This window comes from Natrix helvetica, assembly GCF_964273705.1.
Source record: "Natrix helvetica genome assembly, chromosome: 7".
In the NCBI taxonomy this organism is placed as follows: Eukaryota; Metazoa; Chordata; class Lepidosauria; order Squamata; family Natricidae; genus Natrix; species Natrix helvetica.
The window spans coordinates 12,611,299-12,636,770 of record NC_138558.1 but is presented as its reverse complement, the minus strand read 5'-3'; the positions used below and the strand labels follow the sequence as shown (position 1 = coordinate 12,636,770).

General features: G+C 46.4%; 1 protein-coding gene across 2 annotated transcripts in view; it reads right to left on the bottom strand.

Moving 5' to 3' along the window:
• The window catches only part of ARHGAP24 (Rho GTPase activating protein 24), a 446,035-nt gene that overhangs the window by 387,052 nt on the left and 33,511 nt on the right, over positions 1 to 25,472 (bottom strand). The window contains exon 1 of one of the 2 annotated variants that reach the window (XM_081959211.1): positions 16,656 to 17,303. The exons of the other annotated variant lie outside the window; for it this stretch is intronic. The gene's annotated coding sequence lies outside the window, so the exon portion shown is untranslated. Of the gene's footprint in view, positions 1 to 16,655; positions 17,304 to 25,472 lie in introns of those variants that run through there. 2 annotated transcript variants of the gene reach the window in all.

The window sequence follows — 25,472 nt, the reverse complement described above, 5'->3', positions numbered from 1 at the left end:
GTAAGTAATCAGTATACATGTAACTACCATAATTACTTCTTCAAACAAGCGATCAAGTCAGTCAAATGGCCAGATACAATAAAATAGCCAATAATAGAATTGTTACACACATCTATATCTGCAAAATATAAAAATGAACGAGTATAACAAATCAGTGGCAGTTTAGTGCAGTGGTTAAGGCACGAGGCTAGAAACTAGGAGGCTGAGAATTTAGAACAGGGGTGTCAAACTGGAATTCTTTGAGGGCCGGATCAGCATTGTAGTTCTCCTCCGCGGATCAGCTGGGGAGGGGAGGAGAGAGAGGAGACGGGACAGACACCTCCTGCAGCACCCTGCTGAATCAAAACGGGAGGGCTGCTTGCGGTCCCCCCCCCCGCACCCTATTTTGGCCAACAGGGTGCTGCAGGAAGCTGTCCAGGCCAAAAATGGGGTAGGGTGTTGCAGGAGGCGGCCCAGGCGGAAAATGGGGCACACACACCCCCGTGCCCTGTTTTGGCTGCCAGAAGCACTGCAGGCCAGTCCTTTGCTATTTCCAGGCCGGCCCCACAAGCCAGATTTAAGCACCCTGCTGCGTGGATATGGCCCACGGGCCTTGAGTTTGACACCCCTGGTTTAGAGTCAGACAGCTCCTATATCTAAATACATGCATGCATACATACACACATACATACATAGAAATGAAATTGCCCAAATACCAAGCTACAGTTAAAGATAGTACAGTTAAAGGCCTCTGCAGCCGAGAAATGAGCTCCGTCAATCCTGAAGGCCTCTGACAGCAAAACAGAGGCCAGGGGTGATGCACCCAAGCAGCGGTAAGCAGCTGCCAAAAAAGTCAGCTGGCAAGGTGAGGCAGGTGTCGGAGTGTGAGAGGCCTGGCTGCAATGGTCCAAAGGTAAGTACCGTTAGGGCATCTCCACCCCCCATTCCCCCCCACAACTTGTTTTTTACCTGTGTTCTTGCCCCACCCTGTGCACCCCGGAGTGGGCGGGGTTTTAACTAGGGCTTATTTGGGGAGGTAAGGCTTAAAAATCAAGCTAGGGCTTATATTCTGGTTAGGTCTTATTTTGGGGGAAACACAGTAGCTAGCCATTAGCACCCTAATCAAAAACTGCTGTGCACAAGGGAACAACAGCCAACGACCTAATAACCAGCCATCAACACCCCAATCAACAACTAAAAAGCCACACAGAATAGGCACCATATAAATACCACACACAGAATAGGCCAAGCACACCCTCTGCTAGGCAGAAGTTCCCGGAGGATGGACTTCAGCACAAATCTGAAAGCTCGGAAAATTAAACCTTGGGACTCAGTGACCGAGGCAGATTGGATCCTGCAACATTATCCTGGGACACATACGTATATTTGCTTCCATGTGTGTAAAATTTCTGCTGTAGAATAACCCCACAAATTAGGTGGCAATTTGTAGCTGTTTCATTGAATACACTTCACTTTAAAAAAAAAAAAACTACATCACATAACAGATTCAGTACAATTCTTTCTCCAGGAATTCTAATGTCTTCCTATATTAATAATTTAGAGAAAATAGAGAAAATAGAATAGAGAACTACAGCTTTAGTAGTCTTTGCCAAGGGAGAAGCAAATCTTTACCTAAGGAATGCATACTCCATGTAAAAGAAGCGGTGGTATTAGTTTATAAACTAGTTTATGGCTTCGTATTCAAGCTATTGCCTAGATCTATAATAGGATTTTGATCAACACTGACTTTAAAAAGAAGGAAAAGGAAGCGATCTCATTCCCCTTTGTAAAATAGATTAAGGCAACATAGTGTTAAACATACCTACAGTACTAAGCCCACGAGACAGAGCTAAGTAAACACACATAGGAATATGATGAAAAGGTAAAAATAGTGCAGAAAGGAACATTATATGCTAACGACACTTTCATTAGCTACTTTCTCCATTACGTATCCAAAGAGTAAAAGGAAACTACCGCACCTGTCTGTTTTAGAAAAAATAATAACAGGCATTCCTGAAGCTCATGTTGTACGTTCTTGCATTAAATCATGTCTATTTAAACTAGCCAGGATTGTCATGTAGATATGTAAGGCATTTCTGAAACATTGGTGGAATATCAAGGATAGTTTGACAAATTGGAGTTTCCAATGGGAATAAGGCAGGGGTGTCAAACTCAACTTCATTGAGGGCTGCATCAGGGTTATGTCTGACCTCAGAGGGCTGGGGGTAAGGGTGGCCGGGGGTAGGCGTGGTCATAGTGGGTGTGTCCAGGGTGGGTGTGGTTATGGTGGGCCTTTGACACAGACTCAAGATGCACTTTTTCCCTTCTCTTCTTTCTTTCCCCAATACTCCCCGGCCTCCAGAACCATTCTGTCTGCCAAAAACAGGCCGCGGAGCAGAGGTGGGTTCCTACTGGTTCGGATTGGTTCAGCGGAGTAGGTAGTAACTCGGCCGGCCACGCCCCCGAACCGGTTCTCTCCGCAGCGCCATAGATGCCGCCATCTTGTTTTTTGCTTCTGCACATGCGCAGAAGCATTTTTAGTACTGCGCATGCGTGCACAGTATGCGCAAAGCACGCAGCGTGTCCCTGAGTGAACCACCACCAGCAGCAGCTGGAACCCACCCCTGCAACGGAGCCCGTTTTTGGGTCTCTCAAGCCTCCAGCAGCACTCTGCCAGCCAATTGCGGGCTCCAGGGAACCTCCGTGTGGCCCATTTTTGGTCAGCAGAGTGCTGCTGGAGTCTGTGGGGGCCGACAATGGGCCGCGCAGGGGCCTCCCAGGGCCCCCCACTCTTGCGTGGTGTGGCTATTCCTTACATGCATTTGTTTGTATGTTTTGAATATAGTTTTGTCACCCAGCTTTTGTTATGGCCATAAGTAAAAGCTGATATTTTTGCAAGCCTTGTCTCGAGTCTCTCTCTCTTTGGAATTTCAGTAGCTCAGGGAAACTGCTGGAACCTTACAGACAGAACTGGTAGTCTCCTGCTTTTCTGTACAGAAACTACCTGATGATTTGTGAAAATCTTGCCCAATACATATCCAGAAACACGTTTCCCTTCCACACTTTTGTAAAGGGGAAACAAAAAAGGTTTTGAAAAGCTCAAGAAACTCCATTTACAACCTAGGCTATACAGCTGTCCTTCTCCTTTTGACCTGGTCTTCATTGAGATGTCTACTTCTCACAATGAAGAACACACAATAAGGGAGATGTCCGCTTGAATGAAACTTACCGAGCGGTTGTGTTCACGCTGAGGTGGTATTCAGCAGGTTCTGACCAGTTCTGGAGAACCGGTAAATACCGCCTGTGACTTGCTCTGCCCCCATCTATTCTCTGCCTCCCGAATCCCAGCTGAACGGGAGGAAATGGGGAGTTTGCAGTATCCTTCCCCTGAAGTGGGGAGGGGATGGAGATTTTACAGTATCCTTCCCCTGCCACGTCCATCAAACCCGCCCCCCCAAGCCATACCACGGCCACCAAGCCACATCCACAAAACTGATAGTAAAAAATGTTGAATCCCACCACTGGGATTGCCGGATTAAAGAGCATTAACTTCAACTTCAACTAGTCTTCCCAGTTAGCTTAATTGTGCAAATATGGGAGATATTTCGACCGGGAGATAAACCCTCTTTTCTTCTTACCAGCACAGTGCTGCACTGTGAAAAAACTGTGCCTAAAGCAGCACTGTCACTATGCAGGTGTGAGAAGACATCTTTTTATCTATGGCAGGGGCGAGTGACTATGGCGCATTTACGACCTGTGGACTTCAACTCCCAGAATTCCCGAGTCAACCATGCTGGCTCAAGAATTCTGGGAGTTGAAGTCCAGAACTTGCGTCGGCAACCCCTACTTCTGACTGTGGCAAGAATGGTCATAAAATGGGGCAAATTCACTTAACGCTTCACTTAGCAACAGAAATTTTGGTTTCTCAGTTGTGGTCGTAAGTCGAGGATTACCCGTATTGAAGGAGCAGATAGAATCCAATAGCTGTCCTTGATACAGAGAAGGACACAGCTTCGTATGTATCAACGGATTTCTAGAAAAATTGAGACTACAGGAACTAGGAGTACGACTAAGGTGACCCTGAGGTCACAGATCAACCTCCAAGTGGCCTCAATGACTCTCTGAAAACGATGCAAATGACCAGCTGTCTGCAAGGAAAATAAATTCTTCTGTTCCACACCATCTAGTCAGAGCTGAAGAAGCTTCTTGGAGGAGAAGCGAAACATAGTCAAAGAAAAAAAATAAGGAGAATAGACTAGAATAACAGAGTTGGAAGGGACCTTGGAGGTCTTCTAGTCCAACCCCCTGCCTAGACAGGAAACCCTATGCCATTTCGTTAGCCCACTTCTTTTTAAAAACTTCCAGTGTTGGGGCATTCACAACTTCCGGAGGCAAGTTGTTGCACTGATTAATTGTTCTAACTGCCAGGACATTTCTCCTCAGTTCTAAGCTGCTTCTCTCCTTGATTAGTTTCCACCCATTGCTTCTTGTCCTGCCCTCAGGTGCTTTGGAGAATAGCTTGACTCCCTCTTCTTTGTGGCAATCCCTGAGATATTGGAACACTGCTATCATGTCTCCCCTAGTCCTTCTTTTCATCAAACGGGACATACCCAGTTCCTGCAACCGTTCTTCATATGTTTTAGTCTCCAGTCCCTAATCATCTTTGTTGCTCTTCTCTGCACTCTTTCCAGAGTCTCCACATCTTTTCTACATCATGGTGTCCAAAACTGAATGCAGTATTCCAAGTGTGGCCTTACCAAGGCATTATAAAGTGATCTTGATTCTATCCCTCTGTTTATGCAGCCTAGAACTGTGTTGGCTTTTTTGACAGCTGCTGCACATTGCTGGCTCCTATTTAAATGGTTGTCCACTAGGACCAAAGAAGTCCAGTTGCCTCCTGAAAAAGCACCTTTGGGACTTCGTATCTTAGAGAAGCGCAGATTCCCATTATCTGTACTTTGGGGTATTGATTTGATTCATTTAAATTGCACCATGCGCCTTGCCTCGTTCAATTTAGCACACCTGATCAAAGATAAGGATTTGAAGGTGGGACACAAAGATCTGATTACCTGTTTGCCCCGTAAACTGGGTAGCTGTGAGAAGGTCACTTTTTTTTTCTTACCCACATGTCATTGGATTTGGGTTGAGATTAGATGAGATAAAACCTGGCCATTACTTTGTGCAGGGAAAAGGTGCAGTACAAATGGTAAATAATTGCAAAATGCCATCTTCACCCTTCATCCTTAAGTAAATCTTTTCCCAGGGTACATTAAACAAAAGACAGGTTTTGCTTTCTAGGAGTATACAGGTGGCCCTCAACTTACAACCATCAATGAGCCCAGCATTTCCGTTGCTGAGTGAGACAGTTGTTCAGCGAGTTTTGCCTCATTTTACAACCTTTCCTGCCACATTTGTTAAGTTAATCACTGCAGTTATTTAGTTAGTAACATGGTTGCTGGGTGAATCTAGCTTTCTTTGCTTTTCAGGTGGTCATAAATAGTAATACACGAGCCACCGGACCCTGCAACCATCATAAATACGAGTCAGTTGCTAAACATCTGAATATTGATCATATAGCCATGAGGTTGCTGCAACGGTTATGTGAAAAATGGTCATAAGTCATTTTTTTCAGTGTCGTTGTAACTTTGTATGGTCACTAAATGAACTGTTGTAAGTCGAGGACTATCTGTCCCAAAGGTGCTTTTTCAGGAGGCAACTGGACTGTCTTGTTTTTTTTTTAAATTTTGAAGACGTTTCGCTTCTCATCCAAGAAGCTTCTGCAGCTCTGACAGGATAGCGGGGAATGGAAGGATTTATCTGCCTTGCAGACAGCTGGTCATTTGCATCCTTTTAGAGGGTCGCTGAGGCCACTTGGAGGTTGATCTGTGTCCTCAGGGTCACCTGAGTTAGTGCTCCTAGTTCCTGTAGTCTGCAATTTTTTCCTCTGGAAATCCATTCCTACTCCCACACCATTCAAAAGGTGTTCACCCCAAATTGTATAGGTAAAAGTCTGTAGAGATTCTCAGTCATCCAGGTCACGGTTATCCCAAAAGTGTTTTTTTCAGGAGGCAATTGGACTTTCTTTTTTTTTCTTTTGAAGACTTTTTGCTTCTCATCCAAGAAGCTTCTTCAGCTCTGACAGGATAGTGGGGAATGGAAGATTTATACTCCTTGCAGACAGCTGGTCATTTGCAGCTGTGATGCTCCTCAACAAAACATCCACCATATTGTGTCCTAAGAGCTTACACCAGTCCGATTTTTTTCAACACACCACTGTGTCCTTGAATGGCTGGATAGCCTGGATATTAACAGATGAACCACTATAAGTCCATGCATTTGCCATACGCTAAATAAATAAATAACCAGTGTTTCTTATTTAATATAAGTTGGTATTTTCCGATCTGGAGAAGATTAAGAAATGCTTTATATCTCTGAAAGGGCTATCACGTCTTGCTAGTTGACAGCATCAGAAGGAAAACCAAGTTGCCTTCAATTTAAAAAAAGAAAATCCGACTCGAAGTAAATCATGGCTCCCCTTCCAAAGCCTAGATCCATGATGGCGAACCTATGACACGCATGCCAGAGTTGGCACATGGAGCCATTTCTGAGGGCGCGCGAGGCGTTGCCCTGTCAGCTCCAGCTGATTTTCGACCTTGATTTTCGGCTGTTTTTCATCCGGAAAACTGGAAGTTCGGGAATAGACTTCCTGTTTTCGCCCTCCTGAAACCTCCGGAGGGAGAAAAACAGCGCAACGGGAAACCCGGAAGTCTGTTCCCGAACTTCCAGTTTTCTCCTGGGGAGGGTGAACAACAGATCTACCGGGCCCACCAGAAGTCAGAAAATGGCCGATTTCCGGCCTACGAAGGGCCTCCGGGGGGTTGGTAGAGGCTGTTTTTGCCCTCCCCGGGCTCCAAGAAAGCTGTGCGCGCATGCGTGGGGGTGGGTGCACTTTTGGCACCCGAGGCAAAAAAGGTTTGCCATCACCGCCCTAGATTTTTTTAAAAAATGCAGAGGCTCCTTAACATGACGGAAGAGAAAGTCCGAGAAATTGCTTTTGAGATAAACAGGTCTCAGAAAACCCACGACAGGTTGGCACATAGCATTAAATTGTGGTTTGCTCAATGCTCCCACAACGTGCTAAAGCAGAGAAACGACATTCAGTGTAATGAAGATACCATTTCCATCCTAATTTTGATAAGCAAGGCCATCAGTCACCTGGCACCAAGCAGGCAAAGTAGAATGGAAGCTGCCCTGATTTTTCAAGGATGTTTAGTTTATACTGTTGCTGAGAGATGAGTTGCAAAAGATGGAGGACGCTTTGCAGTTTTTCTTTATGTTACATAGACATAGACAAACTGCATAGAGCCCGCATGGAATTTGTGTTATATAAAAACAGTAACAAGCAAGCAAGCAAACAAACCTTTCCTGACGCTTCCGAGCTTTGTTTTCCAAGCTTCAAGGAAATGCTTTAATATACCTAAATGTGAGCCTCTCTAGAGCAAGCCAGGAGATGCCCAGGATTCACAAGCTATCAGTTTGGCGGGAAGAAAAATCATCTTTTTCACCGCAATTGAAAATAATCCTTTTCGCCACAAGGGCCGAAAGAAGAGTGGACTCAAGAGGTCTCCTTCAAGGTTAGGACAAAATTTGCATTTCTCAAGAATTCAAGGTTAGAATGAAACTCGCTGGTTTTCAAGTCGTAGACATGGAAAATAGGCACTGGATACTTGGTGGGCTTCGAAGAGAGAAGACAGTCATTCCTGAACTCTGATGTAGGTAGTCCTCGACTTACAACAGTTAACTGAGTGACCGTTCAAAGCAGTGGTGAAATTCAAATTTTTTTTTACTACCGATTCTGTGGCTTGGTGGGCATGGCAGGGAAGGAGATTGCAAAATCCCCACTCCCTCCCCACACCTGGGGGAAGGCTATTGCAAAATCTCCATTCCCACCCCACTCTGGAGCCAGCCAGCGGGGGTATTTGCCGGTTCTTCGGACTACTCAAAATTTCTGCTACTGGTTCTCCAGAACCTGTCAGAAGCTGCTGAATTTCGCCCCTGGTTCAAACTTACAACGTCACTGGAAAAAAGTGACTTATTTTTCACACGTACGCCCATTGCTGAGTCCCCAGGGTCAGGTGATCAAAATCCAGATGCTTGGCAACTGACTCATATTTATGACGGTTGCAGTGTCCCTGGGTCATGTGATCCCTTTTGGTAAACTTCTGACAAGCAAAGTCAATGAGGAAGCCAGATTCAATTAACAGCCATGTTACTAATTTAACCACTGCAGTCAGAGGTGGTATTCAGCCGGTTTGGACTGGTTCAGGTGAACCGGTAGCGGAAATTTTGCATAGTTTGGCGAACCGGCAAAAACTACCTCTGGTTGGTCCCGCCCTCCTCCCCCCATCATTCCCTGTCCTATATTCTCTTGTTTTTTAGCTCAGCTGATTCCCGCAGCAGAGTGAATTGCCATGCCTCAGCTGACCTAAAAAAACCAGCTCATCTCACCAGCGCTGACATCACGGGCGGTCTTTGAGTGCTGCGTACACACGCTAAGCCCATGTTATGCGCACGCAAAAAACGCTCTCATACAACCAGTAGGAAAAGATTTGGAATCCCACCACTGGCTGCAGTGGTTCACTTAACAACTGTGGCATAAAAGGTTGCAAACTGGGGCAAAGTTCACTTAACAAATGTTTCACTTAGCAGCATAAACATTGGGTGCAATTGTGGTCGTAAGTCGAGGACTACCTGTACAGAGTTCGTTGAGACCTTGGATGGCTAGTAATGACAAAAGTCTTGCATCAGATTGTATCTGTGCAGGTTCTCCCCATTTGATGATCCCAGACAACTTCACAGTTTGCAGAGGAAGTGTAGATGACCAGGCTGAGCCCAAGGGAGGGGTCAAGCGCGTCATCAGTCTCGAGTCCCTTCATGCCAGTGGTGAAATCTAATTTTTTTTTACTACCGGTTCTGTGGGTGTGGCTTGATGGGGGGTCATGTGACTGGATGGGCGTGGCTATGTAGTCATGTAACTGAGGGATCAAAAGGCAGAAACCCACTTTAACAATGTCCTGCTGGAGCAGGGTTGGACTGGATGACCTCCAGGTCCCTTCCAACCCTGGATTATCCTCTGAAACTGCGTCTAGTGCCAGGTTTGTAGTCCTTCCTTCCTCTCCTTTTTCCCTCCCTCCCTCCCTCCCTTTCTTTCTTTTACTTTCTTTCTTTCTCTTTCTCCCTTCTTTCTTTCTTTCTCTGTCTGTCTGTTTCTCTCTCTCTCTCTCTCTCTCTCTCTTTCTCCTTCCTTCAGGGAAGCCTGCTGGGAGCAAAAACAGACCCCCTCACTCCCCCGCTTTTGGCTGTGCAACATGTGATCGTTGGAACTTTTTATTTTTACTTTTTTTAGTATTTTTTACTACCGGTTCTGCGAACCAGTAGTATTTTTTACTACCTGTTCGAGCGAATCGACCCAAACTGTTCGTATTTCATCACTGCTTCATGCCCGCAAGAGATCCAAGTCGAACCTACCTTGATTTCTGTTGACTCTTATCTACCGCCAATTTGCTTTGACCGTTAGTAGCTCAGATTCTTGTAGAGATTGTTAGCATGCAATAAGCCCCATATTTATTCATTTGAATCACTTTGCTTCCTGATTTCTTGCACCTGGCAGCTGATCTGGCAATGAAATGGCATGAGAGGTGCCTAGATCACCACTGGAGGAAAATGAAGACGGAACCTGGCCTTTATTGAGGATTTACCTTGTGACTATAAAGGCAGCAAAATGTCATTATTCTTCCATCCTTACAGGATTGCTGGCTTCTGATTATTTCTGCTCATCCCAATAAGATCGGACAGGGTAGGTATAACTCTGGGAGTTGTAAGGGACCTTGGAGGTCTTCTATTCCAACCCCCTGCTTAGGCAGAAAACCCTACACCACAAATGGTTATCCAACATCTTCTTTAACACTTCCAGTGTTGGAGCATTTACAACTTCTGGAGGCAAGTTGTCTCCACGGATTCATAGTTCTAACTGTCAGGAAATTTCTCCCTAGTTCTAAGTTGCTTCTTTCCTTGATCAATCATACATTGCAAGTTGGGCAGCCATATAAACTGATTCAATAAATTAACCAGCTGTTTCAAATATTCCAAGTTTGAAAACAACTCCGGAAATCCTTAGGTCAAAACAAAATAGTCAAGGCAAACACATCCCTTAAGAGGTTGCCATCAGAAAATGCAATAAGGAAAAGGTAAGGTTCCCCCTCGCACACATGTGCTAGTCATTCCTGACTCTAGGGGGCGGTGCTCATCTCCATTTCAAAGCCGAAGAGCCAGAACTGTCTGAAGACATCTCCGTGGTCAGGTGGCCAGCATGACTAAACGCTGAAGGTGCACGGAACGCTGTTACCTTCCCACCAAAGGTGGTTCCTATTTTTTTACTTGCATTTTTATGTGCTTTTGAATTGGTAGGTTGGCAGAAGCTGGGAGTTCACTCCGCTACACGGCGCTAGGGATTCAAACCGCCAAACTGCCAATGTTTCTGATCGATAAGCTCAGCGTCTTAGCCACTGAGCCACCGCAACCCTAGAAAATGTGATAACAGCTGCCAAACTGGGGTCTCGTATAGAATGATTCAATCAACCACAGCTTGTCTGAATGCTTATGTATTACGTTCTGTTCTGAAGGCACCCTGTTGACCAGCGAACACAAGAAGAATGTTATTGCCCTCAACGCCTATGTCTAGATTTCTTAGTTTCTCTGGTTATCTGGCTGGAATCTGCAGATACAAGCTGCAGGACAAATCAAAGCCTTTGGATCTGAGCCAGCATAGCTGTTCTTCTATTACCTTTGCTAAACTAGGTGCTCTTTTTACTCCAATCTGTACATTTGACTCACAACAGAATGAATGCAAAATGTAAAATCAAAGCAAATCAAAAGGGGGGAAAGAATCGGTCTAACCAACGTTGTGCCATTAAGGTCATTGTCAGAACGAACAGATTTGGCTAAATCCTAAGGGAAGAAAGCTTCGCATCTGATCCGAAATACAGAGGAAGGGTTTTTAAGGCCCCAGTGCTGCCATCAGGTCATCTGTTTCACAAATCGCAAAAATATTCAGAGTACCGCAACTGTGCAGTTCAAAATTTTTAATGAGAATGTGCCTGGAATTCTTCCACAATTAATTCTTTTATTGTCTAGCATGCACACACACAACTCTTTTCACAAAAAGCTAGATTCCTCTTGAACAGAAGATAATAATAATAATAATAATAATAATGAGGAGGAGGAGGAGGAGGAGGAGGAGGAGGAGGAGGAGGAGGAGGAGGAGGAGGAGAGCATCAGTCCTTCCCAGATAAAACAGTTCAGAGACTTCAGATCCCTTCTAATCTCGGGATTTTATTCCCTGCCAAAACTGGATCAAAAATAAGATAAAGAAGCTTCCTTCTCCCATTTATGTAAATCGTGTGCCGAGTAAAATATGCCATGCAGATCATTAAGGAACTAAAGATGTTTAAAGTCTATTGTACCAAGAAGAGAAATGGCAATTGTTGTGGGGGACAAACTTAAAACAAGGTTATTTCATAGTCTCTCACTCACATTGACAAGATTGCATAGAGCTGTGATGGCGAGCCTATGGGCATGCGAGCATAGGGTCTAAGGTTGTTTTGCACCTACAATGCGTGTAAAAAAGGGGTGTGGAACTCATGGTCAAGAGTGATTAAGGGACTGGAGACTAAAACATATGAAGAACGGTTACAGGAACTGGGTATGTCTAGTTTAATAGAAAGAAGGACTAGAGACATGATAGCAGTGTTCCAATATCTCAGGAGTTGCCCCAAAGAAGAAGGAGTCAAACTATTCTCCAAGGCATCTGAGGGTAGAACAAGAAGCAATGGGTGGAAACTAATCAAGGAGAGAAGCAACTTAGAACTGAGGAGAAATTTCCTGACAGTTAGAACAAATAATCAGTGGAAAAAACTTGCCTCCAGAAGTTGTGAATGCCTCAACACTGGAAGTCTTTAAGAAGATGTTGGATAGCCATTTGTCTGAAACAGTATAGGGTTTCCTGCCTAGGCAGGGGGTTGGACTAGAAGACCTCCAAGGTCCCTTCCAACTCTGCTATTGTATTGTATAGTGCCATCATTACTTTCTTTTTTAACCACCCCTTCAGATATCTCTGACATATTATTTACATACCCAAACTCATGGGCAGACAGACTAGAAAGCATTTTCTGTCACATTTAGCCAAGATCAAAGTAACAGGCTAACCCACAAACCATGATTTATAAATGCAACAGCTGGATTCAGGTAACGTAGTAGGGCAAAACCAAATAAACTTCCTTACGATTTAACGTGTTGTGCAAAAGCACTGCATGCAGAAAATGAACTTGGGTCTTTCCAAAAACGAAGCACACGTTCTGGAAACTGAAGCACCACTCCTGGTTGCTCTTTTTAATTTATAAACTAAACTGTTTTGAAATGATTAAAGTTATGACTCTGTTTAAAGCAAATGGAAATTTCCCTGCAATTTCTTTTACATACATACATGGATGCATAGAAAACTCTACTGCAGAAAGGGAATTATAGGTAGTCCTCAAGTTACGACTGGAACTGAGACCTGAATTTCTGGTTTAGAGACCAAATTGGCTCTCTAAAAAATGCAGATGCTGCGACCTGTCACAAACAGCATTTGCGCAACGCGCTTGACTTGATTATGGAATCAATCTCATCGATTGCCTTGATCTGACCTCAGCTCTCTCCCTGCATTTAGATGTTTCTTACAGGAAAAGAAAGAGTTGTACTTCAGAAAGGTATTTCTGTTCTTTGCCATTTGAGGAGACTACAAGAACCTTTTTACTCGGTTCAGCATAATGCCTGCCATCAAGTCATTTAGGGAGGGGAGGTGCCTGACAATTTCCATCCTATCCCTCGAGGCAGTTCCCCTGTGCATCCAAGGCAATTGAATCACTCAGTTGTGGTCTCTTGCGTTGCCCCTAAACGGAGGGAAACTAAGAAGGTTCATGCTATCCAGGGCAAGAGGAAAAATTGCAAGGATTCCTTGCTTTCTTCTTTTGTTACTTGCACTTACTCTTCATCAGAGGCTACATCAGCGGTGGGTTTTAACACTAGCAGTTGTCAAGAAATCAGGAACTAATTCTTGGAACTTTGCAATCCCTCATAAAGCCCAGATCAAACTGGGGTTATTATCTAAACTCCCCCTCCCCAAATCTATACAGATAGTCCTCGACTTCCAATAATTCAGTTAGTGACCATTTGAAGTTAGAACCGCATTGAAAACAGTGGCTCATGACCAATGGTGGGTTTCAAATTTTTTTAGAACCTCTTCTGTAGGTGTGGCCTGCTTTGTGGGAGTGGCTTGCCGGCCATGTGATCGGATGGGAGTGGCTTGTCAGCCATGTGAACAGGTGGGAGTGGCTTGGCAGCCATGTGACTGGGTGGGCGTGGCTAACTTGTAAAATGTGGTGAAACTCACTTAACAACGCTCTTGCTTAGCAACCAAAATGTTGGCTCAGGAACTCTGGCATTGAAGTGTGCAAGTCTTAAAGCTGTCAAGTTACAAGACCCTTGCACCCCTAACCCTCTAGAAAAAAAAACCGCAGGGGTGTTCAAACTTGACAGCTTTAAGACTTGTGGACTTCAACTCCCAGAATTCCTCCTCTCGCTCTTCATCTCGATGATGTGCAGACGGGCGGGGGGAGGGAGCTGGAACCGGTTCTAAACGGCACTGTAGATTTGTGGAACCTCTTCTATAGAAGAGGTTAGAACTGGCAGGAACTCACCCCTGTTCATGACCGTTTTTCACACACCTGTTGCAGCCCCCCCATGGTCCTTGCAACAAGCAAAGTCCATGAGAAAGCCAGATTCACTTAATAACTGCAGCATTTCAATCAACTTTGGCAAGAAAGGTCACAAAAAGGGGCAACATTCACTGAACTGTCTCACTGAGCAACATACATTTGGGCCTCAATTATGATCGCAAATCGAAGGCTGCCAGTTCTGTATTTTTGGCCCACTGCAAGAAGAATAGACTAAGAGAGATGGAAATGGGACTTGTCAATTAGAAGGTCGGCAGTTCGGCGGTTCGAATCCCTAGCGCCGCGTAACGGAGTGAGCTCCCGCGACTTGTTCCAGCTTCTGCCAACCTAGCAGTTCGAAAGCACGTAAAAAATGCAAGTAGAAGAATAGGGACCACCTTTGATGGGAAGGCAACTCTTCGGCTTAGAAACAGAGATGAACACTGCCCCTAGAGCTGTACAGATAGTCCTCGACTTACAATAATTCAGTTAGTGACCATTTGAAGTTACAATTGCATTGAAAACAGTGACATGACCATTTTTCACACAAGTGTTACAGCCTCATAATCTGGTCCGGTAATCAAAATTCAGACGCATTTGGCAACTGACTCATATTTATGACGCGGTTGCGGTCTCCCGGGGGTCAGGTGGCCCCCTTTTGCGACCTTCCGACAAGCAAAGTCCATGGGGAAATCAGATTCACTTAACAGCTGCCGCGATTCAATGATCAGCGGCAAGAAAGGTTGCAAAAAGGGGCCAAATTCACTGAACTCTGTCACTGAGCAACATACATTTGGGGCTCAATTGTGGTCATAAGTTGAGGATGACCAGTTCTGTAGTTCTGGCACACTGTGAGAAGTTAAAAATTTTCACTCCCAAGCGACAGAAGAGGCAGAAGGAGGTGGCTTCTGCCTCTTATACCAAGATGGCTCTAAATCTGAAGCTGATCAGAAATTATATCCCCTTGAAAGGGGAGAGAAGGAAGAAAGAGGAAAGGAGAGGAAGGAGGGAAGGGATAGAAAGAGAAGGAGAGAGGGTAGGAGGAGGAAGGGGAAGAGAGGAGAAGGGGACAGGCAAGGGAAGAAGGAAAGGGAAAGGAGAGGAGGAAGGAAGGAGGTAGAGAAGGGAGGGAGGAAGAAAAGAAAAGTAAAAATAGGATGGTGATAATACAAAATAGGTGTAGGGGATGGTAAGCAAAGCAACCCAGAATGTATATTTTAACCTTTTATTTGGAAAAACAAATATGTAAAACTGATAAAGATAAATAAGAATAATAACTAGGTGAATGTATACCTGTAGCTATATATAAGAGAATAAAAATAAAAACTTAAAAAAAAAGAAATTATATCCTCTTACTGTAGAAAGTTGGTGTTAAGGATTATGGAGATAGTGCTTTGAAATTAATGGACTATACATTTGCTAGCTTCTAAAATCTCAGAGTTAGCATCTGCTACTTCTGGACTCTGCTACTTCTGGTGTAAATGACCAGACTTCAAACTTACACAACAGAGAGGGCTTAGCAGCCCCCTTGGAAAGCTTTTTAAGAAAGCCTGTTTGAAATGCCTCCAAATCCTGAAAGTTCCTCATTTTCCAACCTAAGGATCAAAGTCTGTGTTTTGAAATGGATTACAAGTTTCAAAAGAGGGGGAGAGCCAAATCCCTTATGTTCAACAGGTCAAGAAAGGAGATCAGCAGGGATGTTTGGGGGGGGGAGAAAGAAAGTGGGGATGGGGGAGGGCATTAATGAGCAGGCTGGCAAACCCTTGTCTGGGGATGGGCAAGGAAGAGGGAGAGTTTGAAAGCGGCAAGACTTCCAACACACAGATGGAGGAAAAAAAGCAAACAGCCAAAGCAGCTCCAACTGTTTTACACTTCATACCATCCTCTCTCGCAGCAACTCTGGCCACCAAACACATCTGCAATCCAAGATGCTGCTGTCGTCCTGATCAAGGAGATTGCCAGCTTTATCCCTGCTCTCCCTCCCCTCCCCCAAGAAACCCAGGACAAAACAACAAAGTAACTTGCCCCGCAAAGCAGTTGCCCCTTTGCAAAATTCTCCCTTGTCATCTCCCATCCCATCTGGCAAATTGGCTGGTTACGGTACCTTTGGTTCTACTGTTCCCCATTCATTGGCTCCTCCAGAACAAACAAACAGTGCCGATCACAAGCGAATTCCTGGTACTGCAGCCGCCTGCCAGGAATTACCCCATAATTTAACCTGACTGCTGGCACAGCGGTGGCAGCGAGCAATCCTTTGCCACGCAGCAGCAAGGTAGCCGCTGTACAAGGACGGCAACCCGACCCAACGCAGCATCTTCCTCTGTGTCTTTTAAGCTAGGGTAGAGAATTTCTGCTCTCCATCTCCCTCTACACACACTTTTCCTATCCACATCAGAGTGAAAGGGGGGAGGGGGGACGGAGAAAGAGAGGGAGAGGCAGACACAGAGAGAAAGAGAGAGAGAGACAGAAAGAGAGAGAGACAGACAGATAGACACAGAGAGAGAGAGAGAGAGAGAGAGAGAGGCAGAGAGACAGAGAAAGAGACACAGAGAGACAGGCAGAGAGAGAGAGAAAGACAGAGTCAGAGACAGACACAGAGAGAGAGAGAGAGAGAGACAGAGAGAGAGAGAAAGACAGAGAGAGAGAGAGAGAGAGAGAGAGAAAGAGAGACAGAGAGAAAGAGAGAGAGAGACAGGCAGAGAGAGGGAGAGGGAGAGAGACAGACAGACACAGAGAGAGAGATACAGAGAAAGAGAGAGTGAGAGACAGAGAGAGAGAGAGAGAGAGATACAGAGAAAGAGAGAAAGAGAGACAGAGAGAGACAGAGACAGAGAGAGAGACAGAGAGAAAGAGAGTAAAACTTACGATCTGTAGCTTTCCTGTCCGTGCTGGAAGGAAGATGACAATTTCAGACGATGGGTCCCACGAGTGATGCTGTCAAACTCCAGTTGCCAATGGAGCTGAATCATTTAGCAGCTCTTGTTCAGCAATTAGTGTTGAGATCCAGAACAGCCCAAGAATATCCCTTTTTTTTCTTCTGCTCAACTAATGCCAGAGACTTTGCAGAGACCGGCTGACAACGAAGGGAGCTGGATCAGGCTGCCTTCCACAGCTCTGGGGCGCAAAGGCTTCAATCTCATGACAGGAAAACACTTGCGGGTTTTAACCCCTCCATGGCTCCAGTGGAGAAGGGGTCTCTCTCTCTCCCCCCCTTCTTCCCACCAACAGCAGGCAACCAGGGGAGAGGGATGAGCAGCACACACGTGGGAATTCAGCACATCTGGAACAAAAGAGGACTCCGAAGCCACAATGCTGCGCAGGAGGAAGTCAGCTTTCAGCACAGCAGCTAGCAGAGTGCTCCCTCCGCCTCCCTCTTGGCTTCTGCAATTCTTCCTTCTTCTCTTTTGTTTTCTCACTCCCTCCTTCAGTCCCAAGGCAGCTGATAACAGGGACATTGGGGGGTGGGTGGGGAGTTTTCAAGTGTTGATGGAGCCCAAACTTTCATAGCTTGTGGTAGACTCTTTGAAAGGATGTCATGAAATCGAATAAGTTCCGTATTTACGCAAGGAGTCAAGTTCTCCTTGCAGAATGTTTATCAGGATGTCCAATCAAGTCTATATTAACCATTCTCGTGCCAGGATTTCCTGACTGCTAAAGGCATGGGTAGTGGATTCCTCATTACTCTCTTTGTTAGATATTAGCATATATCGAGATAAGTCTTCCCTCAGGTCCGCTCCTACAGCGGGAAACAGGTATTCATCTGATTGGTCAATGGGCGTGCCTCATCCCTATAAAAGGGGAACCCTCCGACCACAGGTTAAGCTGGATCACTACTACTACTAATAAAATGAGCTGTTGAGTTACTTCGTGTCCGCAGTCTGTCTCTCGTTGCCCAGATCTAACATTGGCGACGAGGGTGGGATTGAGAGACAGATAGGACGAAGAGCGCACTTCAAGAATCTCCGGATTTGATCCAGCCCAGGAATTCGGCAGAAATTCCGGCAGCCATCTCAGATCACCGCAGCGCGGCAAATTCAAACTGAGAAAATGGCGATGCATGCTCCCCCCGCTCCTTTCGACCCAGCAACCGACGAATGGGAAGCCTTCATGATTCGCTTCGAGTGTTTCCTCGAAGCAAATGAGTACACGGGGATCACCGATGCAAGAAAGAAAAATATCTTCCTCGGCTACTGCGGAAAGGAAGTCTTCAATACGGCCAGAGACCTCACCGCGCCTACTCCAATACAAGCAGTACCGTGGGCGACGCTGAAACAAGCCTTGGAAACACATTACGCGCCAAAACCGTCCCGCCATGTCAGCCGCAAAGAATTCAACACGAGGACTCAAATGGCGGGAGAATCCATTAACCAATTTGTTGCAGCTCTACGAAGAATAGCAGCCCACTGTGAATACAGGGATTTGGAAGAGCATATCTTAGAGCAATTCATCTGTGGGGTAAGAGACATTTCGTTGCAAAAGAAACTGTTAGCCAACCCGAATCTAACCCTACAGTCAGCATTGAACAAAGCAAGAGCGTCGGAATCAGCGGAGAAATCAGCAGTGACCATACAAAGAAGGGTCAACGAAACCCAGCCGGCACCGAGACAAACCAGAGTCCACTACGAAGACGCAAGCCCCGACTACGTGGATCCCGAGTTCGAGGACAGTCACCTAATGCAGAGCAGTCACTGGAGGCCTGGGGGGAAACCCGGATCCCGCTTGCCGCCCTGCGCAAGCTGCGGAGGGAATCACCCCAGGTCTACTTGCAGGTTCAGGAACGTTGTTTGTTCGCACTGCAACAAACTTGGGCACATCGCACGAGTGTGCCGGAGCGGAGTCCCTGCCTCACGGCAGCCACCCATGTACCGCCAACAGAAGCCCAACCCAGGGGCTTGGCGAAGTCAAAAAGGGCGCCCAGAGAGAAATCCACAAGTGTTTACCCAGAGAGAAACTCCCCAAAGAGCTGAACGAGCGTATTCCCAGAGAGATTACTCACAAGAAAGTGAGCGAGCGTATCCCCAGAGAGAATTCACACAGAGAGCCGAAAGAGCGTTCTACCAAGACGCTCAACGAGAGTATTTTCAGGATATAGACGATGAGATAGAGTTGACCCAGAGAGAGGAGTTGCGAACGTATCTCACCACGATACATCAGGTCCGCCCTAAGCGGCCCAAAAGGCTGAAAGTCACAGTCCTCTTGGAGGGCTCACCCTGCGAGCTGGAGGTTGACACAGGATCAACCCTGACGATCATTTCATGGGCATCCATGAAACAGGCCATTCCCGGCCTCAGAAAGAGCCAACTGCGCGCTCCTGACGTCCTGCTACGAGACTACCAGGGGAACCAAGTCCCCATCGTGGGCCAAGGCACATTCCACATCCAGTTTAAGGACATCGAAGCCCAGCTGCCCGTGACCATCTCCAGCGCGCCATTGCAGAACCTCCTGGGGCTTGATTGGTTTGAAGCCCTGGGATTAGAAGTCACCGGAATCAACGCCGTGAGAAACAGCAGCGCTGAAAAGATCTTTAAGGAGTTCGAGGATGTGTTCAGCTCCGGTCTTGGTAAGTATGTGGGCAAACCAATATCGTTCAATTTAGATCCAAATGTGGCGCCAATCCGACTTAAACCGAGACGAGTGCCTTTTGCACTCCGCCCAAAAATAGATAAAGAGATAGATAAGTTAGTGGAACAAGGAATCCTTGAGCCGGTAGATCACGCGCGTTGGGAGACACCTATCGTGACCCCAGTTAAGTCAGACGGATCAGTCCGCTTGTGCGCAGACTATAAATGCACAATTAATGTCGCGCTACAACAGAGCGCATATCCGGTGCCCGTAGTACAGCACCTATTGCACTCATTGGGGCCAGGAAAGGTTTTCGCTAAGTTAGATATGGCACAAGCTTACCAGCAACTGCCAGTAGATAGCGCCACAGCGGAGGCCCAGACTATAGTGACGCACAGAGGAGCGTTTAAATGCAACCGGCTACAATTCGGCGTAAGTATTGCTCCAGGATTGTTCCAGAGCGTCATGGAACGACTGTTGCAAGGGATACCGGGAGTCGTCCCATATTTTGACGATATCTTGGTGTCCGCTGCAAACGAGGAGCAACTAAACAAAAGAGTCAGATCTGTTTTGGCCAGAATCAGAGAGAAGGGCCTCCGCCTTAAAAAAGAAAAATGCCAAATTAACGTGCCTAGTGTAGAATTCCTGGGTTATAGAATTGATGGTCAGGGAATTCACCCCACTGAAAAGAAAATTAAGGCAATCCAGGACGCCCCCACACCACGAAATCAAACCGAGTTGCAGGCCTTCCTCGGACTACTTAATTTCTACAGCGTTTTTCTGAGACAGAAGGCGACCGTTGCTGAGCCACTACACCGTCTACTCCAGAGGAACGCACCATGGAGATGGGGACGAGCCGAAGCTGCAGCATTCGCCGGGGTAAAGCGCCTGCTCACCACTGACTCACTACTTGTGCAATACAGTCAAACCCTCCCGCTGGTATTGACCTGCGACGCATCGCCTTTCGGGGTTGGAGCAGTCCTCAGCCACAGGATGCCCGACGGGAAAGAAGCACCCATTGCTTTCTACTCCAGAACTCTTTCATCGGCCGAAAGGAACTACAGCCAAATGGACAGAGAAGCATTGGCTGCCGTTGCAGGTGTGAAACGTTTCCATGAATACCTCTACGGCCGCGATTTTGAACTCATTACTGATCACAAACCGCTGTTAGGACTTTTGGCGGGAAATCGCCCCACTCCGGTCTCCCTTTCTCCACGTATGACCAGGTGGACTGTTTTCCTGGCTGCGTACTCTTACAAGTTAATTCATCGACCGGGCTCCACTCTAGGGCACGCAGATGCGCTCAGCCGTTGCCCATTACCAGACATTTTGCCAGACCCCACTCCAGAAGTACCGGTATTGCTCATTGACTGTTTGGATTCGGGACCGGTTTCTTCTTACGATGTCGCAAGGTTCTCCTCGAAGGACAATTTAATAAAACAAGTGCAAACTTGGGTATGGAGGGGGTGGCCGAAGGGAAATGTGGGCCCGGAATTCAAAATGTTTTGGTCTAAACGGGACGAACTCTCCGTGTTACAGGGATGTTTGTTGTGGGGGGATCGAGTTGTTATTCCTTTTGCTCTACGAAAAAAGGTATTGAATGCTTTACATATGGGTCATCCGGGGATCGTGAGAATGAAAGCGTTAGCGAGAAGTTATGTGTGGTGGCCCAATATGGACAAAGAAATAGAGGAGTGGGTGGCCACTTGCGACCCATGCCAGGAGTCGAGACCAGCACCCCCGGAAGCGCCCGCCACAGAATGGGAGAAACCCAAGGCACCCTGGTCACGCATTCATATTGATTTTGCAGGACCATTCCAGGGTCAAACCTTCCTCATAGTTGTAGATGCTTATTCTAAATGGTTAGATGTAGTCCTAATGACATCAACCACGGCAGAGGCAGTTATAAAGGTTCTTAGGCGGCTTTTCGCCACCCATGGTCTACCAGATCTGTTAGTATCGGACAACGGGCCCCAATTCACGGCCATGCAGTTCGAAACATTTTTAGCAGGGTTGGGAATCAGACACGCCCTCATCGCGCCATTCCATCCAGCGTCCAATGGTCAGGCAGAAAGAATGGTGCGGTTCGCGAAAGAGGCCCTCGCCAGGATGGGCCCGGGGGATTGGCAAACACGCATTGACCATTACCTCCTCATTCAACACATTACCCCGAGCGCAACGACGGGTAGAAGCCCCGCTGAACTACTAATGGGTCGCCGCCTACGGTCTCACCTGGACAGGCTCCACCCGAATTATTCTACCTCGGCTCCCCCAGACTCTACAAGTAAGGTCAGATCTTTTAGAGAAGGAGACACTGTTTATGCTCAAAATTACACAGGGGGGACATTGTGGATACCGGCGAGGGTCATTGGCATCATGGGCCCTCGATCATATTTGTTAGAGCTTGAAGATGGGCGGAATTGGAGAAGGCACATCGATCAGCTTCGAGGTCGCCTAGCACAATCCAACTTACGGGATGAGGGCGAAAGTTTCCTGTCCACAGAAAGACAACCGCAGGGAAACTTCATCCCAGGAAACGACGACACCGGCGAGCTAAGCGGGGGACAGGACATCACGCACGCAGCTGAGCAACCCCCCGTCATCACAGCCGCTGAGCAACCCCCCGTCATCGCAGCCGAACAAGATACCAGGGAAAAGAGCATCGAAAACGCAAGACCTCCAGAAACAGAAAAAGCACCCGATCCTGCAACCACTTCAAACCAACAGGAAACCAGTCCTGCAAGTACTTCAACGCAACCTGAACTCCGACGTTCCTCCCGAGCAAGACAAACACCCACCTACCTAAAGGACTATGTCACCTACCGCAACGTCCCATCTAGGAGGGGAGGGGTGTTAGATATTAGCATATATCGAGATAAGTCTTCCCTCAGGTCCGCTCCTACAGCGGGAAACAGGTATTCATCTGATTGGTCAATGGGCGTGCCTCATCCCTATAAAAGGGGAACCCTCCGACCACAGGTTAAGCTGGATCACTACTACTACTAATAAAATGAGCTGTTGAGTTACTTCGTGTCCGCAGTCTGTCTCTCGTTGCCCAGATCTAACACTCTTTTTATTTTATTTTTTTCAAGGCATTATGAGATCATTCCCCTTTCCTTGTTTTTCAGGCAAACTGTCTCACTTGTGGGGGGGATGTTTTGCAGGAAGGCAAGCTCCCCCCCCCCCAGCACCCTTTGCTGACTGAGTTGTCGTTAGCAGAGAAGGGAGGATGCCAATTAGTAAGAAGGCAGGATAAGGTAAAGACTCCCCTTTCACATATGTGCTACTCGTTCCCGACTCTAGGGCGGCAGTGCTCATCTGCGTTTCAAAGCCACAGAGCCTGCGCTGTCCGAAGATGTCTCCGTAGTCATGTAGCCGGCATGACTCAATGCTGAAGGCGCACGGAACGCTGTTCCCTTCCCACCAAAGGTGGTCCCCATTTTAGCACTTGCATTTTTTACGTGCTTTCGAACTGCTAGGTTGGCAGAAGCTGGGACAAGTAATGGGAGCTCATTCTGTTACGCGGTGCTAGGGATTTGAACCGTCAAACTGCCGACCTTTCTGATCGACAAGCTCAGCCACTGAGCCACGTCACAAGCACTAGAAGAGCTCAAAAGCAGGTTTTTCAAACCCCCCATATCAAAACAGATCCCCAAAGCAGGAAAGGAAATAGGGGTAGTCCTCGACCGCAATTCAACCACTGAGCCACTGGGTCCCTTTTTAGGAAGGCAGGATAATTAAGTGCAATATTCCATTGTCATCTCTTGGTGGCGAGATCCAACTCAATCTACCCTTTTTGGTTGTAGAGTTATTGCAGGAAATTGCAGGAGAAAGCAGAGCAAACAAGCAAGGTTGAGTGCCTATCAAAGCACCCAAAGATGCAAGGGGCAATTGCTTTTTTTCAAAGCACTGTCCCCTGAAGACTTGAAGCAAGATGCCCTCAATATATTATTATGGTTGGCTGCACAACCAGCCAGGTATTTAAACTGGATTTGGCAGACATGACCGAGAAGGCACGTTTCCTCAGTCCCATAAATTGTACACACTTAATTGAAAGGACCTGAAACACACACCCACTCTATCAGAGCATATCAGATGGGCAGAAACAATCGGAGATATACTATCTTCATTCTTCCCATCTCTTCCTTCCTCTCCATCTGCAGTCCCTTTACCTCTGCTAGCTAATAACTTGGGGGAGAAGAAGGAGAGGAGATTGTAAAGCCATCTTGTCGCTCTTGCTGTCATCCCTTACAGGTAGGGGAAAGTCAAGAAACAGACACTGCAAATATTACTGGAAGTTTCATTTGTTGTTGATGTTGTTGTAGGGTATAGTAATAAAGTAATAAAAGACGCTTGCTCCTGGGAGGAAAGCTATGGCAAATCTAGACGGCATACTAAAAAGCAGAAACATCACCCTGCCAACCAAAGTGTGTATAGTCAAGGCTATGGTTTTCCCAGTTGCAATGCATGGCTGTGAAAGTTGGCCCAAAAGAAAGGCCAAAGAATTGAGGCCTTTGAACTATGGTGCTGGAGAAGACTCCTGTGAGTTCCTTGGACTGCAAGACGACCAAAGCGGTCAGTCCTAGAGGAGATCAACCCTGACTGCTCTTTAAAAGGCCAGATCCTGAAGATGAAACTCAAGGACTTTGGCTATCAAATGAGAAGGAAGGATTCACTGGAGAAGAACCTAATGTTGGGAAAGATGGAGGGCAAAAGAAGAAGGGGACGACAGAGAATGAGGTGGCTGGATGGAGTCACTGAAGTGAGCTTAACACTTTCTCTGTATACTTGTATACAGTCAAATCTGCCTTACCTACAAGGAAGTGAGTGAAGAAGTAGCAGTTATTTCAAGATGCCATGGTATCACTAGTATCTTATTGAGTTGTAACTTTGGCAAGTGCCAAACATTTAGAATGAACTAAGAGAGTTAGAAGACTAAGAGGTCTTCTAGTCCAACCCCCTGCCCCTACACACACTGTGGAGAGGAAAGGAAAAGGGGTAAAGTTCAGCTACAACTCAAATAAAGCTTAGATCTGACTGCAAAAAGGCCTTGCCTATGGTGCTCCTAATAAATGACTAGTGTTGTATTGAAACTCGGCTCGATACTCATGAATCAATTAGGGCATTTTTAGGAAACCTGACAGGCAGTCGGATCTTAGATCGAAATCTAAGGGACTTGATTTTGGCTTCAAAAACGAAGGGACCGGTTTGGACAAAACTCAGCAGCACTTTTTCGTGTGTCTGTTGACAAAAATGCCAACATCCGATGATGGATATGGTACAAGAAGAAGAAGATGGCATACACTACATTTGCACTAGCTTTGCCTTTGGCTACAGGGCTTTAATTATCTCAATAGAGAACCTTACAAATTAGACCAGCGTCCTGCAATTAAGCCACGTGTCCAATGATCATGGACCTTTTCAGGCAGCCCAAGAGTAGTCACCACATGAAGCAGGAGGAGGGCCTACTATATCCTTCCATAGGGTCCTTTCTATACTCTTTCCCAATAGTACCACCATTGAATTCTTCTCAATATTACTTTGATAAGATCCCAATAAGAGAGAATATCTGTAAGCTCAGGGTCAAACTGTGGATCTCTTGATGTCCTCGGAGCTTGCTTGTTTCCGTACGAAGGAATATGATGTTGTTGCCTTGTTGGGTAATGAAAAGTCTGCAAGTAAACAGCCAAGCTTCCATAGGATTTTCAGAGTATTGCTCTCTGAAGTAATTATAAAGGTAAAGGGTCCCCTCGCACATATGTGCTAGTCATTCCCCACTCTAGGGGGTGGTGCTCATTTCCATTTCAAAGCCAAAGAGCCAGGGCTGTCTGAAGAGGTCTCCGTGGTCATGTGGCCGGCATGACTAAATGCAGGTGTACTGAACACTGTTACCTTCCCACCAAAGGTGATCCCTATTTTTCTACTTGCATTTTTACATGCTTTCGAACTGCTAGGTTGGCAGAAGCTAGGACAAGTCACGGGAGCTCACTCCGTTACGCAGCGCTAGGGATTCAAACCGCCAAACTGCCGACCTTTCTGATCGACAAGCTCAGCCTCTTAGCCACTGAGGCACCGCGTAGTATATAGTAGATGCCTAAATAGGTAGCCCCTGAACAATCT